The sequence below is a fragment of the Ascaphus truei genome, chromosome 20 (assembly GCF_040206685.1).
Source record: "Ascaphus truei isolate aAscTru1 chromosome 20, aAscTru1.hap1, whole genome shotgun sequence".
Lineage (NCBI taxonomy): Eukaryota > Metazoa > Chordata > Amphibia > Anura > Ascaphidae > Ascaphus > Ascaphus truei.
Genome location: NC_134502.1, coordinates 10,450,433 through 10,463,491, shown reverse-complemented (window position 1 = coordinate 10,463,491; position 13,059 = coordinate 10,450,433). Strand labels below are relative to the sequence as shown.

The following is a 13,059-nucleotide window of genomic DNA, read 5'->3' as shown; positions in this document are numbered from 1 at the left end:
TTTCCCCCTCCAATGCCAGATCGCCAGACTTCAATCCGATCAAAATGGTCTGGCATCAGCTGAAGGACCATATCCGAAAAGTCGTGAAACCCTCCAAAAAGGATGAGTTGGCGCAAGGCATACTGAGTTTTTGGAACGATGTACTCACCGTGGAACGATGCAATAAATATATTGACCATATTGCGACAGTGCTGCCCATTGTGATCGCGCGTAATGGGCAAGCATCAGGAAGGTAGTATGGTATACTGTAGTACTGTACTGTGTATTGTAAGTACAGTATGATGCAGGTAAGTATGGCACAGATTTTTTCTTTCCCGGTAGTCAGAGTATACAGTAGTTCCAGTATAGACTAGTTTGACAGTACTAACTGCATACTGTAGTCCAACATGTAGTAGCTACAGTGGCGACCAACTTTATTCTAACTTGGCTAGTTCCGCGAATTTCAGAATATCCCGGTGATGTGCGGTTTAGTGTCGTTTTCGCCCGGAGTGTATTGCGTTATTTCGCGCCCGTGATTTAAGCATTTTATTCCCGCTGGCTGCAATACTGCAATGCCGTGTAAAAATGCATGGGGGCATTTGCGAGCTGTTGTCTTTGAAGCCGAGAAATTCATGAATTGTAATGCAGTATATACTGTATATATACAGTATATACTGTATAACGACAACCCCTATAACCCCTAACATACACATAAAGTACTGTATATGCACATCAATGATACTATAGGCCGGCGGGGGCGAGATGTGTTTGCAGCAGAGAGAGATCCGCTGCTCTCTCTGCGCAAACATCGGCACATTAAAAATACATTTTTATTCATAGTGTAGATGTGCAGAGGGTCTCCGGAGCTAAACCGCTGTGGTTTTAGGTCCGGGGACCCCCTGCTTCCCGAGATACAGGCCTCTTTATGGGGTGCCGGTATCCCTCTGCTTTGTTTACATGCCGCGGTCACGTGATCGGGACCTTTAAATGCAGAGGGATACCGGCACCTCATAAAGGGGCCTGTATCTCGGGGAGCAGGGGGTCCCCGGACCTGATACCAATGCATGCGCCTAGCATTCCACCAATGGTAGAAGCCACTCAGCCAATGATATTGCTTACAGGAGAATCGCTTGACTTTTGAATCGCACTGATATTGATGTTTTCAAATTAAAAAAGAATAAAATAAGGCAACATTACTCACCATAGAATTTCCCATTCAGCTGGCGCTGGCGCCGCGCCACTGCCTGTCCCGTATTCTTGATCATACACGTTGACAGGTGACAGCGGGACTACTACACCTGTAGTCAGCTGATTAGGCTGGAAATCACTTAGGTACATGCAAGCTTGCACGAAACTGTACGCGAAATCTGGCTTAGGCTGCAGGTATCCATGCGTGGACAGACAGCAAGGGTTGTCACTGACGGTTGGACCGTTATTGGAAGCCGGTGCTGGTGCTGGTGCATTGCTTGCCAGCGACTGTCGTTTCTTAGTTGGTTTTAACACGACCTTTCGCCTTTTGCCGTCTGCATGATCATAGATACAGGAAAAACCCGGTGATACACACCAATACCCTCCAATAAATTTGGGATCAATACGAAAAAACATGGATCGCTACATAACTTTTTCCGTATTGCACGCTTCCACACATGAGGAGCTGGCGAAAATTTGTAAAAGTCATAGTTTTCGATAAAATACTGATAAATTTGAACAACTGTTGCCATCTTATCATCTGTTGCATTAATCGCGGCCCATATTAAATATGCGTACGTTCTGTCCGGTTTTTGGAACACGAGCTGCACTTGTACACTCATGGCGACGGGACTGACTCTGGAGAATAACAGAAATTGGTGTTTGTCTTTCTTTAATATGAAAAGCCTAAATTGATACATTATTGTAACCTCTTCCTTCAGTCCCAAGGCCAATTTACAATAGCCCACTGTGGTATCTTTTTTAAACGAAACACCTGTAAGTCGACACATTACTGAAGCGCATGCGCATTACAATTCATGAATATCTGCCATCTGGCGGACACGCGAAGAATTGCAACCTATCAAATCCGAACCATTCTCAATAAACGCATGAACCGCGCATCAACCACGCATGAATCGCGGCTGAGAACGCAACATGCATGCGGCATGCACCCGGTGAAGTGCGCAGCATTCGGAAAAAAAACAGAAAAATGCGGAGATGATGGAGAATAAAAGGGTCGCGACAGTAGATTACCTGGACTCATTCATTGTAGGTTTGGTAGGGAAATATAGTCTAAACATGGTTGTTGAATTTTGGATGTTAATACGCACAGCTTTCAGGAAAATACAGTTCAATGCAAGGTCTCTGTGGTGCAATTGGTTAGTGCGTTCGGCTGTTACCCAAAATTTTGGTGGTTCAAGCCCACCCAGGGACGTCTGCTTTCCACCTGGCATCTCTTTTCTTGACTAGTTCTGCACATGGAATCAAGTAGCCTGGAAAAACCCAAAAACATTCACATCCCTGACTATATTATACCCACTTATCTCCTTGAAGTCCTTTAATACATTTGACAATAGCCTGTCTGATGACTAATTGTCATTTCCTGCACTATACAAAAGAAATCTTTTTCTATTCATCACTGTTGGTATCTACTAAAAAGTTGCTTGAGAAACATGATGTCAGAACAAAAACTATGTTAATACTGCTTTTGTTGTGGTTGAAATGCAAATATTTTGCAATGGACACACGACTAAACCTCCACACAGTTGCCATTTTCACAATAGGCCAATGTATTGATTTCTTTCTGAAGTAGTATAATTCTCCTGCATAGTCCCTTCCAAATGTTTGACAAGGGTTCTCTTTAACACAGTGTAAGTCCATATTCTTCTTTTTACCTTAAATTCAATTTCCGTTGGAGACTGTCAAAAATGACCAATGCTGACTAAATGAAAGCATATCAGAGTTAGAGCGATGTATGGTGGGATTGTGGAAAGGAAGAGCCTTTAAGATCCTGGGCACATATCGATTTTCAGCTGTTGGTTGATTAACATGAAATGTCCTGTGATTATGACTATTTCAAACATACTTGAAGTTACTTGAAAACATGATTTTATATGAAAAAAAAAGTTTGTTTACAGTGATATTCATGTCAATTGTGAACGTCATACATTTAGACTTCAAAAATAAAATCCGTAGAGATCAAATTAACAACGTCAGTGACTCAGGGATGTGGCATGTACTGTACTTGGTTTTATACGTGTAAATCTTCAGGACCCCGATGGGTAGCCACCTCAAAACACAAGACGAGATCATATCAGATTTATGCACTCTTCATGTTGATTGCCTGGACTCATTCATTGTAGGTTTGGTAGGGAAATATAGTCTAAACATGGTTGTTGAATTTTGGATGTTAATAAGCACAGCTTTAAGGAAAACGCAAATCAACGCAACGTCTCTGTGTCGCAATTGGTTAGCGCGTTCGGCTGTTAATCGAAAGGTTGGTGGTTCAAGCCCACCCAGGGATTTCTGCTTTCCACCTGACATCTCTTTTCTTAACTAGTTCTGCACATGGAATCAAGTAGCCTGGAAAAACCCGAAAACTTTCACATCCCTGATTATATTATACCCACTTATCTCCTTGAAATCATTTAATACATTTGACAATAGCCTGTCTGATGACTAATTGTCATTTCCCTCACTATACAAAAGAAATCTTTTTCTATTCATCACAGTTGGAATCTACTAAAAAGTTGCTTGAGAAACATGATGTCAGAACAAAAACTATGTTAATACTGCTTTTGTTGTGGTTGAAAGGCAAATATTTTGCAATGGACTATTTTCTTCAACTTTATTGAGGGAGTTATAACAGTTATATACTCCTCTTCTAAGTTCTTGTATGTGGATTGTAATAGCTGATGTCCCTTGTGAGGAGAATTGCTTGATGAGAGGAAGGTGTCCGGCTATGTGGAAGTGCCTCTGAGGGGAAGGTTAAAAGAATTTCCTTTCTGAGGGAGCAGTGGAAGATGTGTCTACTCACTTTGGCTGCTTGTTGAAAATAGGGAGCACACTTTCCTGTCAGACAGGAACACACTAAGGGGCATAACAATATGCAGATAAAGCAGGGGGTGAGGACAAAACATACTCAAATATGAGCATTGGGAGGTTGCCAGGGCAACTGACTAGAGGCTGTGTAAATGGGATTACTTGTAACAACTATGTTGCAATATACACAGCTCTAGCTTCTTCAGAGCTTGGAAAAAAACATGTAACTTCCCTGGGGAGAGCTGACAGTGTGAGAGCAGAGACAAATATACAGAAAATATGCAATCCTGTTCCAGGACAATATTGGTAACAATACCTACCACATGGTGGCACTGTTGCATTATATATCCAGTGTATGTAGTCAGCTGGGCTCTAAATATGTCAAAATATTGTGTTTTAAAGCAAAGAATCACCTATGGGACTAAATATGTTTTCACTTTTTAGGAAAAAGAACAAAAAGTCTATTATTTCTATTACTATTGGGAAAAAAGTACAAGGGTGTATGACATCCTAGGAATACGACAAAGTTTGCCAGAAAAATGTGTATTTGTTCTAAATCATACAGATTTATGGGTAAATAAGTGGTTGGGATGTAAAAATGATGTATGTACAACTAATTCTTTAATACCCATACTAGGAAATGAACGAGTTTTACTTCCTATGACAGTGCTAGGAATACCCATTAGCAATACTCAATTATTATTTTATAATCTTCAATGTCCTGATTTTTTTTTACACCTTTCCGGCAAGATTTGAACATGTAAATTTTATTGCTTGTTTATATTTGAATTCTAAATTAATTTGTTTACCACACCAGGCCAAGATTATTTATCACTCATGCTTTCATAATCACACTTCATTTTAGGTTGTATTGAGAATAATGAAATAGTGAAAGAATAATTTCCTGTGTAAACTTTCCCAATGTATTATTAAAATATATTATTGTATTAGAGGAAATCCAATAAGAATAAATTTACATGAGATCCAAGTCAATATGTCACAAATTCTCTCGCGAGATGTATATATACTTCTATTACAATTTAATATATCTAAAATAAATGAGTTTCCTTGGGAGAAATGGACTGAAGAAATTAAGAAAGAAGAAGGTTACCTTCCAGTTTTACAAAAACAATTAATAGAAGGAGAAATTGTTTCTCAATAGGAAAAGGGTAAATTTAAAAAGATAGAACATGAATGGTCAGTAATGACAGGTTCAGCTGGGTGGGCAAAGTTTAAAAAAATCTGTTACAATGTGTCAGTATTGGGTAAAAAAATTTCCATTCATCCTTTAATCATTGTACTTTGTGAGGCTTTATTATGTATTGTTTTTCAACTATTTTTAATATGTACTATGAAAAGAACGTATACACCGATAAAAGTAGAAAGAAATGACTCAAGAAGTGGAAACATTGAAAAAAGTGTATAATAGGGCATTAGATTTCTTCAGTGAGAATTTTTTGCTTTAGAATGATATTTTGGCATTTTGTTTTTATAATTTTTTTGGAATGTGATGCGAATGGTGCATGAGTGTTCCTGTAGGCTGTGTTAGGAACTCCCCAGAGCAATGTGCATGACCTGTTTAAGGTTTCCTTGGTTTCCTTGGTTACCTATTGCCAGGGGTCGACAAATGCACTCGACCGGTTGTCACGGGCGACTGCATTTTGTCTGCTGTCGACTGCTTACCTGCGGCAGAGTCCCCCGGCGTCTCCCCGTCTTCTCCGTCTTCTTCTATAAATTCATCTTTTCCCCCTGCAGCTCCAGTTAAAAAGATCACGCTGCGTCAAATGATGTCGCGTTGCCGTGGCAAAGAGAAGCTGCATGATGTCGTGAATAAGATCCCGCAATCCTGTCTGTACCTGGGTAAAATACGTCAGATTGCTAGGTCTGTATGAAAACATTTGGAATTGTTGCCTAATTTATTAATGATAAGTAACACCTGACTGAATATGTTTTGAAATAAAAACTAACGTTTTGCGGATGAAATATAACCACCCCAGATGGGACTTGAACCCACAATCCCTGGCTTCGGAGGCCAGTGCCTTATCCATTAGGCCACTGGGGCTGATGTCACATATGTTACAACATTGTATCTTGCGGGGTAATGGTAATTGTTTCTGGGTAATTGAACAGAGAAAGATAGTTTCTTGATAAATAGTCCAAGTTTAAAGCACACAAATTCCTTCTATTTTCTTCAACTTTATTGAGGGAGTTATAACAGTTATAAGAGGAGTATATAAGTTCTTGTATGTGGATTGTAATAGCAGATGTCCCTTGTGAGGATAATTGCTTGATAAGAGGACGGTGTCCGGCTATGTGGAAGTGCCTCTCTGAGGGGAAGGTTAAAAGGATTTCCTTTCTGAGGGAGCAGTGGAAGATTTGTCTACTCACTTTGGCTGCTTGTTGAAAAGAGGGAGCACACTTTCCTGTCAGACAGGAACACACTAGGGGGCATAACAATATGCAAATAAAGCAGGGGTTGAGGACTAAAACATACTCAAATATGAGCATTCGGTGGTTGCCAGGGCAACTAAATAGAGGCTGTGTAAAGGGGATTACTTGTAACAACTATGTCGCAATATACACAGCTCTGGCTTCTTCAGAGTTTGGAAAAAACATGTAACTTCCCTGGGGAGAGCTGACAGTGTGAGAGCCGAGAAAAATATACAGAAAATATGCAATCCTGTTCCAGGACAATATTGGTAACAATACCTACCACATGGTGGCACTGTTGCATTATATATCCAGTGTATATAGTCAGCTGGGCTCTAAATATGTCAAAATATTATGTTTTAAAGCAAAGAATCACCTATGGGACTAAATATGTTTTCACTTTTTGGGAAAAAGAACAAACAGTCTATTATTTCTATTACTATTGGGAAAAAAGTACAAGGGTGTATGACATCCTAGGAATACGACAAAGTTTGCCAGAAAATGTGTATTTGTTCTAAATCATACAGATTTATGTGTAATTAAGTGGTTGGGATGTAAAAATGATGTATGTACAACTAATTCTTTAATACACATACTAGGAAATGAAAGAGTTTTACTTACTATGACAGTGCTAGGAATACCCATTATCAATACTCATTTATTATTTTATAATCTCCAATGTTCTGATTTTTTTTTACACCATTCCGGCAAGATTTGAACATGTAAATTGTATTGCTTGTTTATATTTGAATTCTAAATTAATTTGTTTACCACACCAGGCCAAGATTATTTATCACTCATGCTTTCATAATCACATTTCATTTTAGGTCGTATTGAGAATAATGAAATAGTGAAAGAATAATTTCCTATGTGTAAACTTTCCCAATGTTTTATTAAAATATATTATTGTATTAGAGGAAATCCAATAGGAATATATTTACATGAGATCCAAGTCAATATGTCACAAATTCTCTCACGAGATATATATATACTTCTATTACAATTTAATATATCTAAAATAAATGAGTTTCCCTGGGAGAAATGGACTGAAGAAATTAAGAAAGAAGAAGGTTAACTTCCAGTTTTACAAAAACAATTAAAAGACGGAGAAATTGTTTCTCAATAGGAAAAGGGTCAATTTAAAAAGATAGAACATGAATGGTCAGTAATGACAGGTTCAGCTTGGTGGGCAAAGTTTAAACAAATCTGTTACAATGTGTCAGTATTGGGTAATTTTTTTTCCATTCATCCTTTAATCATTGTACTTTGTGAGGCTTTATGTTATATTGTTTTTCAACTATTTTTAATATGTACCATGAAAAGAACGTATACACCGATAAAAGTAGAAAGAAATGACTCAAGAAGTGGAAACATTGAAAAAAGTGTATAACAGGGCATCAGATTTCTTCAGTGAGAATTCTTTGCTTTAGAATGATATCTTGGCATTTAGTTTTTATAATTTTTTTGGAATGTGATGCGAATGGTGCATGAGTGTTCCTGTAGGCTGTGTTAGGAACTCCCCAGAGCAATGTGCATGACCTGTTTAAGGTTTCCTTGGTTACCTATAGCCAGGGGTCGAGAAATGCACTCGACCGGTTGTCACGGGCGACTGCATTTTGTCTGCTGTCGACTGCTTACCTGCGGCAGAGTCCCCCGGCATCTCCCAGTCTTCTCCGTCTTCTTCTACAAATTCATCTTTTCCCCCTGCAGCACCAGTTAAAATGGCCACGCTGCGTCAAATGACGTTGCGTTGCCGTGGCAACGAAAAGCTACATGATGTCGTGACGTCATGTGGAACCACATTACACGATGCCGCGTGACTTCATGACATCACCGCGTCCCATTGCCATTTGATGCCACGCAGCCATTTTAACTGGAACTGCAGGGGTAAAGATTAATTTGTATGGGAGAAGACAGAGGAGGCCGCACCATGCTTTTGAATAAGATCCCGCAATCCTGTCTGCACCTGGGTAAAATACGTCAGATTGCTTGGTCTGTATGAAAACATATTTGGAATTGTTGCCTAATTTATTAATGATAACTAACACCGGAATGAAAATGTTTTGTAATAAAAACTAACATTTTGTGGATGAAATGTAACCACCCCAGATGGGACTTGAACCCACAATCCCTGGCTTAGGAGGCCAGTGCCTTATCCATTAGGCCACTGGGGCTGATGACAAATGTCTTTAACAGTGTATCTTGCGGGGTAATGGTAATTGTATCTGGGTAATTGAACAGAGAAAGATAGAGTTTCTTGATAAATAGTCCAGCACTATATTCCAGCACTATATTCCAGCACTATATTCCAGCACTGAATTGCTGCAATACAGAAAATGCAGCACTATGCGTTGGTGGTATAGTGGTGAGCATAGCTGCCTTCCAAGCAGTTGACCCGGGTTTGATTCCCGGCCAACGCAAGTTTTATTTAGCAAAAAAGTGTTTTATTGAAAAATAGAAGGATATCTATTCTGGACCCAGGCTCATATGTGGCATGTGAGTAAGTCCATGAACTGTAGCTTAACTCGTCCCCTTTTAAAGCACACTTCTGTTTTCTTCAACTTTATTGAGGGAGTTATAACAGTTATAAGAGGAGTATATAAGTTCTTGTATATGGAATGTAATAGTGGATGTCCCTTGTGAGGAGAATTGCTTGATGAGAGGAAGGTGTCCTGCTATGTGGAAGTGCCTCTCTGAGGGGAAGGTTAAAAGGATTTCCTTTCTGAGGGAGCAGTGGAAGATGTGTCTACTCACTTTGGCTGCTTGTTGAAAAGAGGGAGCACACTTTCCTGTCAGACAGGAACACACTAGGGGTCATAACAATATGCAAATAAAGCAGGGGTTGAGGACTAAAACATACTCAAATATGAGCATTGGGAGGTTGCCAGGGCAACTAAATAGAGGCTGTGTAAAGGGGATTACTTGTAACAACTATGTTGCAATATACACAGCTCTGGCTTCTTCAGAGTTTGGAAAAAACATGTAACTTCCCTGGGGAGAGCTGACAGTGTGAGAGCCGAGAAAAATATACAGAAAATATGCAATCCTGTTCCAGGACAATATTGGTTACAATACCTAGCACATGGTGGCACTGTTGCATTATATATCCAGTGTATGTAGTCAGCTGGGCTCTAAATATGTCAAAATATTATGTTTTAAAGCAAAGAATCACCTATGGGACTAAATATGTTTTCACTCTTTAGGAAAAAGAACAAACAGTCTATTATTTCTATTGGGATAAAAGTACAAGGGTGTATGACATCCTAGGAATACGACAAAGTTTGCCAGAAAAATGTGTATTTGTTCTAAATAATACAGATTTATGTGTAAATAAGTGGTTGGGATGTAAAAATGATGTATGTACAACTAATTCTTTAATACCCATACTAGGAAATGAAAAAGTTTTACTTTCTATGACAGTGCTAGGAATACCCATTAGCGATTCTCATTTATTATTTTATAATCTCCAATGTCCTGATTTTTTTTAAACCATTCCGGCAAGATTTGAACATGTAAATTTTATTGCTTGTTTATATTTGAATTCTAATTAATTTATTTACCACACCAGGCCACGATTATTTATCACTCATGCTTTCATAATCACATTTCATTTTAGGTCGTATTGAGAATAATGAAATAGTGAAAGAATAATTTCCTATGTGTAAACTTTCCCAATGTTTTATTAAAATATATTATTGTATTAGAGGAAATCCAATAGGAATATATCTACATGAGATCCAAGTCAATATGTCACAAATTCTCTCGCGAGATGTATATATACTTCTATTACAATTTAATATATCTAAAATAAATGAGTTTCCTTGGGAGAAATGGACTGAAGAAATTAAGAAAGAAGAAGGTTAACTTCCAGTTTTACAAAAACAATTAATAGAAGGAGAAATTGTTTCTCAATAGGAAAAGGGTAAATTTAAAAAGATAGAACATGAATGGTCAGTAATGACAGGTTCAGCTTGGGGGGCAAAGTTTAAAAAAATCTGTTACAATGTGTCAGTATTGGGTAATTTTTTTTCCATTCATCCTTTAATCATTGTACTTTGTGAGGCTTTATTATGTATTCTTTTTCAACTATTTTTAATATGCACTATGAAAAGAACGTATACACCGATAAAAGTAGAAAGAAATTACTCAAGAAGTGGAAACATTGACAAAAGTGTATAACAGGGCATCAGATTTCTTCAGTGAGAATTCTTTGCTTTAGAATGATATCTTGGCATTTAGTTTTTATAATTTTTTTGGAATGTGATGCGAATGGTGCATGAGTGTTCCTGTAGGCTGTGTTAGGAACTTCCCAGCGCAATCTGCAGGACCTGTTTAAGGTTTCCTTGGTTACCTATAGCCAGGGGTCGAGAAATGCACTCGACCGGTTGTCATGGGCGACTGCATTTTGTCCGCTGTCGACTGCTTACCTGCGGCAGAATCCCCCGGCGTCTCCCAGTTTTCTCCTACAAATTCATCTTTTCCCCCTGCAGCTCCAGTTAAAATGGCCACGCTGCTTCAAATGACGTCGCGTTGACGTGGCAACGAGAAGCTGCATGATGTCGTGAATAAGATCCCGCAATCCTGTCTGTACCTGGGTAAAATACGTCAGATTGCTTGGTCTGTATGAAAACATATTTGGAATTGTTGCCTAATTTATTAATGATAAGTAACACCGGACTGAATATGTTTTGAAATAAAAACGAATGTTTTGTGAATGAAATGTAACCACCCCAGGTGGGACTTGAACCCACAATCCCTGGCTTAGGAGGCCAGTGCCTTATCCATTAAGCCACTGGGGCTGATATTATATGTATTATACCATTGTATCATGTGGGGTAATGGTAATTGTATCTGGGTATTTGAACAGAGAAAGATAGAGTTTCTTGATAAATAGTCCAGCACTATATTCCTGCACTGAATTGCTGCAATACAGACAACACATCATTATGCGTTGGTGGTATAGTGGTGAGCATAGCTGCCTTCCAAGTAGTTGACCCGGGTTCGATTCCCGGCCAACGCAAGTTTTATTTAGCAAAAAAGTGTTTTATTGAAAATTAGAAGGATATCTATTCTGGACCCAGGCTCATATGTGGCATGTGAGTAAGTCCATGTAGCTAAACTCGTCCCCTTTTAAAGCACACAAAGTCCTTCTATTTTCTTCAACTTTATTGAGGGAGTTATAACAGTTATAAGAGGAGTATATAAGTTCTTGTATGTGGATTGTAATAGCAGATGTCCCTTGTGAGGAGAATTGCTTGATCAGAGGAAGGTGTCCGGCTATGTGGAAGTGCCTCTCTGAGGGGAAGGTTAAAAGGATTTCCTTTCTGAGGGAGCAGTGGAAGATGTGTCTACTCACTTTGGCTGCTTGTGAAAAGAGGGAGCACACTTTCCTGTCAGACAGGAACACACTAGGGGGCATAACAATATGCAGATAAAGCAGGGGGAGAGGACTAAAACATACTCAAATATGAGCATTGGGAGGTTGCCAGGGCAACTAAATAGAGGCTGTGTAAAGGGGATTACTTGTAACAACTATGTTGCAATATACATAGCTCTGGCTTCTTCAGAGTTTGGAAAAAACATGTAACTTCCCTGGGGAGAGCTGACAGTGTGAGAGCCGAGAAAAATATACAGAAAATATGCAATCCTGTTCCAGGACAATATTGGTAACAATACCTACCACATGGTGGCACTGTTGCATTATATATCCAGTGTATATAGTCAGCTGGGCTCTAAATATGTCAAAATATTATGTTTTAAAGCAAAGAATCACCTATGGGACTAAATATGTTTTCACTTTTTAGGAAAAAGAACAAACAGTCTATTATTTCTATTACTATTGGGAAAAAAGTACAAGGGTGTATGACATCCTAGGAATACGACAAAGTTTGCCAGAAAATGTGTATTTGTTCTAAATCATACAGATTTATGGGTAAATAAGTGGTTGGGATGTAAAAATGATTTATGTACAACTAATTCTTTAAAACCCATACTAGGAAATGAAAGAGTTTTACTTCCTATGAGAGTGCTAGGAATTCCCATTAGCGATACTCATTTGTTATTTTATAATCTCAAATGTCCTTATTTTTTTTTACACCATTCCGGCAAGATTTGAACATGTAAATTGTATTGCTTGTTTATACTGTATTTGAATTCTAAATTAATTTGTTTACCACACCAGGCCAAGATTATTTATCACTCATGCTTTCATAATCACATTTCATTTTAGGTCGTATTGAGAATAATGAAATAGTGAAAGAATAATTTCCTATGTGTAAACTTTCCCAATGTTTTATTAAAATATATTATTGTATTAGACGAAATCCAATAGGAATTTATCTACATGAGATCCAAGTCAATATGTCACAAATTCTCTCGCGAGATGTATATATACTTCTATTACAATTTAATATATCTAAAATAAATGAGTTTCCTTGGGAGAAATGGACTGAAGAAATTAAGAAAGAAGAAGGTTAACTTCCAGTTTTACAAAAACAATTAAAAGACGGAGAAATTGTTTCTCAATAGGAAAAGGGTAAATTTAAAAAGATAGAACATGAATGGTCAGTAATGACAGGTTCAGCTGGGTGGGCAAAGTTTAAACAAATCTGTTACAATGTGTCAGTATTGGGTAATTTT

At 38.2% G+C, this 13,059-nt stretch overlaps 3 non-coding genes across 3 annotated transcripts; all 3 read right to left on the bottom strand.

Annotated features, from left to right (window-relative positions):
- Positions 1 to 5,979: 5,979 nt before the first annotated feature.
- On the bottom strand, positions 5,980 to 6,052 carry TRNAR-CCG (transfer RNA arginine (anticodon CCG)). Its single transcript has one exon. It is a non-coding gene; the product is annotated as a tRNA-Arg (tRNA).
- A 2,469-nt stretch (positions 6,053 to 8,521) lies between these two features.
- Positions 8,522 to 8,594, bottom strand: TRNAR-CCU (transfer RNA arginine (anticodon CCU)). The gene has a single exon. It is a non-coding gene; the product is annotated as a tRNA-Arg (tRNA).
- Positions 8,595 to 11,146: 2,552 nt separating this feature from the next.
- TRNAR-CCU (transfer RNA arginine (anticodon CCU)) lies at positions 11,147 to 11,219 on the bottom strand. Its single transcript has one exon. It is a non-coding gene; the product is annotated as a tRNA-Arg (tRNA).
- Positions 11,220 to 13,059: the final 1,840 nt, after the last annotated feature.